Source organism: Corapipo altera, unplaced genomic scaffold, assembly GCF_003945725.1.
Source record: "Corapipo altera isolate COAL_440 unplaced genomic scaffold, ASM394572v1 354, whole genome shotgun sequence".
Classification (NCBI taxonomy): Eukaryota; Metazoa; Chordata; class Aves; order Passeriformes; family Pipridae; genus Corapipo; species Corapipo altera.
This window is the reverse complement of record NW_020885020.1, coordinates 691115-696015: the sequence shown is the minus strand read 5'-3', so window position 1 is coordinate 696015 and position 4901 is coordinate 691115. Positions and strand designations below refer to the sequence as shown.

The 4901-nt window shown below is 49.9% G+C and overlaps 1 long non-coding RNA gene across 1 annotated transcript; it reads left to right on the top strand.

The window, feature by feature from the left end:
* The first annotated feature begins 290 nt into the window (after positions 1-290).
* On the top strand, positions 291-2027 carry LOC113959078. The gene is made up of 4 exons (XR_003531691.1): positions 291-591; positions 830-870; positions 1179-1370; positions 1807-2027. It is a non-coding gene; the product is annotated as an uncharacterized LOC113959078 (long non-coding RNA).
* Positions 2028-4901: the final 2874 nt, after the last annotated feature.

Genomic DNA, 4901 nt, shown 5'->3' with positions numbered 1-4901 from the left:
TGACTGTGACTGTGACTGTGTCTATGGTTCTGTGACTCTGTGACTGTGATTCTCTGATTCTTTGTGACTCTGTGTCTCAGTGACTCTTTGTCTCTCTCTCGCTGTGAGTCTGTGACTATGTCATTCTGTGACTGACTCTGTGACTCTGTGGCTGTGATTCTGTGACTGACTGTGATTCTGTGACTGATTGTGACTGACTCTGTGACTCTGTGACTGTGACTGTGTCTGTGACTCTGTGTCTGTGACTCTGTGTCTCTGTCTCTGTGACTCTGTAACTATGATTCTGTGACTGTGACTCTGTGACTCTGTGACTGACTGTGCCTGACTGTGATGCTGTCTGTGACTCTGTGTCTCTGTGACTCTGTGATTCTTCCCTCACCTCCCTCCTCCATTCCCACTCCATTTTTTGGGTGGTTTTTCTCTCTGAGGGGCGCAGGGAAGTGAGGGGGCACAGCAGCACCCCCTGTGCTCCCCCCCTGCCCAGGCAGCCGCTGCGAAAGATCAAAGCACGGTAAAAATAGCAAGAGGGGAGAGCTTGTGGGTTTGACATCTGGAGGCCAGAAACAGCTCCTGCTTTGGAGGAGGCAAGAGGTGAGGGAGGAAGGCGAAAAGTGGGTTTCCAGTCTCTTATTTTTGACTGGGATGAAAAACTTTTGATGAAGGCCTATGGTTTGCTGGGACTTGAGATGGTGGTGTCTGTCCAGGGCCCTCATTTCAGAGCTGGAGGCGGTAACAGCACTTGGACATAAGAGAGGGGTGTTTTCTGACAGGCAAAAGACTGATTTTTCTGTGATGCATCACCTGACAGCCTTATTTTTATCCCAAGCAGCCACGTGGGAAATGTCTGCGCTTCTTGGCTGGATAAAACAGGTGCTGTTTCCTTTGGGGCTGGAGGTTTTCAGAGATAAGGGTTCAAAAGCCATCACAAACCCAAGGGGTCCCAGTCAGAGCCTGGTTTTTCAAAGGTTTGCACTTCTAGGATGTTTGTCTCCAATCTTTTAAGAAATTCAACCTGTGGACAATGAGAATATGTGTGATTAGAAATCCTGTCACCAAATCAGAAGGAGAATTAAAAAACCCTTCATTTTTTGATGAGACAAAATGCACCCTCTGATCCAAAGCATGTTATTTTCCTTTTCCTTTTTTTTTTTTTTTTTTTTTTAATAATTTTTTTGTAGTTGTTCCATCTGATGAAGAGCTGGAGCTGTTGGGAAGTGCTTGGTGCCCTGTGGCATGTGCAATGTTGGACTCTTTGTGATCCTTTCTAAACTTCACCTGTACAGAACAGGAGAATCCCAGAAATGTTTGGAGTGGAAAGGATCTTAAAGCTCCTCTCATTCCATGGGCAGGGACACCTTCCACTAGTCCAGGTGTTGGAATGATCACTTGTCTGGATTGATTTCCTTTATGTGGGGCCAGTTACCGTCTTCTCCTCCTTGACCTGATGCTAAAAGAGCTTTTCCCCTCTTCCATTCACACCTTCCAATGGAAAATATCTCTAGTTTACCCTTCTTTGATGCTGTTCCTGGGCGGTTTCCCCACTCAGAGGTCGATGCTCCCAATCCCAGTGCACAGTGCCAGCCCCATGGCTCGGGATGATGCCAAAGGATTCTGCCACTTTCATTAGCACAGTCATTAACCATCTCCTCAGCAATTAATTCCACTTGCTCATCACCCACCGCTTTTACCAGGAAATCACAGGAAGGGGGGGAAAAAATGAGTGTGCAAATGTGGAGGCCGAATTGGGCGGGAAGGGGTACAAGGAAGAAATGCAAAAAGGGTTTTTTTAGGATTTTTTTTTTCCAGTTGTTGGGGCAGATGGGACGATAAAGTTTCGTGTGAAACCGGAGCTGCAGCATTTCTGTGCCCGGATGGAGCTTTCAGTTCAGGGTGATGTAAACACCGCTGCAGAATTTGGGAGGCTGTTCTGTTTGGGGAATGTGATGGATTAAAGCTGACAAATGAGATTTTTTTTTTTTTTTTGGTCTTTTGGGTTGTGCCAGTTTCATGTGAGGCAAAGCTCTGGCTCCCAGACCAATCCCAAACCTCGGGGGCAGGCAAGGCTTGGGGGGAGGGAGCCACAAAGGGAGTGTTTGCCGAGCCTCATCTAATTTAAAGCATCTTTGGCTGAGTGGTGCAGCGAAGAGGATGTGGCTAACACAAAGAAAAAAATCATAAAGGGATCAAAGTGTGTGTGCAAATTCGTTCCTTGTGGCAGGAATTCTGCCAGTTTGCTTTCCTAAGGAAAAAAAAAACCCAACACCCCAACCTTCTCCCCCCCCACCCCCAGGCCCCGTGAAGGAGCGGGAAAATCATGGGGCGGGATCCCTGCTGGATTCCATGAGGGTGGGAGCACTGAGGGATGGCCGGGATGGCACCGCAGCCCTGACCTTGGGCCTGAGATGTGAGCAGCTCCTCCTGGGTCCCAGGCTGCACATGGAGCAGCCACACGAGCTATTTATAAGCGGTTCAAAGGCACCACAAGTGTGGGTGGATGTTGGCTGGGAGCTCCAGGCCACCAGGAAGCTCTGGAACGCTCACAGGAACCTGACATTACCCCAGAGCTTCCTTGGAAAGGGGGGGAAAGATGACGAAAGCTTGTCACAGAGTCACAGAATGTGCTGAGCTGGAAGGGCCCCACAAGGATCACCCAGTCCAGGTCCTGGCCCTGCACAGGCCCATCCCCAAGAGTCACCCCTGTACCCCAGAGGATCAGAGCAAACTCTGGGCTCCTGCAGCTTGGAGATGCCTTTTTTTCCCCACAGGCAGACACATATTGGTGTCTTGTAACACTCCCATCTCTTGCACAGTCCATGGAAACTCCATGGAGAGCTCAGGACATGGACCTCCCTTGGTGTTCATGCCATATATTCACATTTTGGGGTCCCTTGGTTCAGTATTTCACTTCTCTCCAAACACGAGTCCCCAGGGGCAAAGCAAAGGCTGTTTTATGGGGAGCAAAGGTCACAGAATCCCAGGATATGCTGAGTTGGGAGGGACCCACAAGGATCATCCAGTCCAACTCCTGGCCCTGCACAGGCCCATCCCCAAGAGTCACACCCTGTGCCCCAGAGGATCATCCAAACCCTCCTGGAGCTCTGGCAGCCTCAGTGCTGTGCCCACTGCCCTGGGGAGCCTGGGCAGTGCCCAACCAGCCTCTGGGGGAAGAACCTTTCCCTGAGATCCAACCTGACCCTGCCCTGACACAGCTCCAGCCATTCCCTGGGTGCTGTCCCTGGTCCCCCCAGAGCAGAGCTCAGTCCCTGCCCCTCCTCTGCCCCTGCCCAGGAAGGTGTGGATTGCAAAAAACCCCTTATTAATTAGAAGTCAAAGCTTTGAAGCAAGGTTGGTCCACGTCAGGTGGCACCAGCTGGAACACTTTGCACACATGGAGGAGGAGGCATTTGCCTTCAAGGCAGTCAACACAGAGTTGGGTTGTTGGTTGCTGCCTCATCCCAGGCTGGTCCTCCCAGTTCAGCAAACTGGAAAACCACAGCAAGGCCCTGCTTGTGTTTCCTGCAGGACCACTGGCCCTCTGGAATAACATCCACTGAGAACAAAAGCTAAAAGCACGGGCAAATCCAACACTGGAAAAGGAGTCAGTCCAGAAACCTTCCAAAATCCTGATGAAAAATAAAAATTACAATGGAAAACAAACATCCATTTTGCATCTGCAAAGAGAGGAAAAGGAAAATGAAGTCGAAGCACAAGGTCTTGTTCTTACTTCCCAGGAATTTGCTCTGTTGGATTGTCAAATACCTCGTGCCAACACTTGGGAGAACGACACCGGCGGCTTTAAGTGCAATGAATCAAAGCACAAGAGTAAACTTTGTATAAACCCAAAGGACTGTTCTTAGAAACCATCCAAAATCAGAAAATAAACAATTCAGCAGGAGAAGAAAGGCTGGGAACTCACAGGGGAGATCAACTCTGGTCTGAGGAGTGGAAACAAAACCTCAAATGAGCTACATCATTATTCCCACTCTTAATTGTTCAAGGGCCCAAGCAGGAGGCTGGGATGGAGTGGATGGTGTCTGAAGAGGGGAAAAAAAGGCATAAAATGCTCTTTTTTCCCTCATGGCCCTTCCGGAGATGTGGCTTTGCCAAGTTGTAGGGTGGGAGTGCAATGGAGGGGTGGGAGGTGGCTCTGCAAAGGCAGAAAAGCTGGGCCCAGCCTGAGGGCGCAGATATGGTGTATTTGAAGATGGTTGAGAGTTTCCTACAAAATCTTAGGCCAGGGACACTTACGCCCTCACTCAACCCTGGCTGAGCAGGCAGGGGCAGAGAGGGCTTGACCCAAACTAATCCAGGCTGCAGGTGAGATCCTGGGACACAGGGAAGCCCTTCACCAGCGTGGCCTCAGATTTGGTGGCTCCTTTAACACCCACAAACAGAGAACTGATGTTTCCTTCCCTAAAATCATGAATTCACCAGATCAGGTTTTAATGCCAGAGCTACTGAGTGCAAACACACCACCTGGATCCAACCAGAAGAGCTGCTTTTAATGAAGAGCAGATGCCTGTGCACTTCCACGGCCTGGGAGAACACAAGGCAGGTTGTCCTGAGCCTTGGAGGACTCTGGGGCTCAGCTTCCAGCCCTGGTGTTGATCCTGATGGGGCTGAGCAGTTGTCTCTCACATCTCACACAGACCTTCCTGGGCTTGCTCTTTCCTATGGGAATGAAGGCATCTTGAGATGGTCCCACCACCTTGCAACAATCCCTTCCATGTCCGTTTTGGGACGAAAGGATGTTCACAGGTTGCAAGGTGGAAATGTTCCTCACCATTAACTTCTCTGGAGCTGCTTCCAAATCGGAGTGTTCACGGATCAGATCTTTTTTCCTGCAGGGATTTTGCAGTGAAAAATCCTCATTTCACACGGGATATCACCGGGGCAAAGAA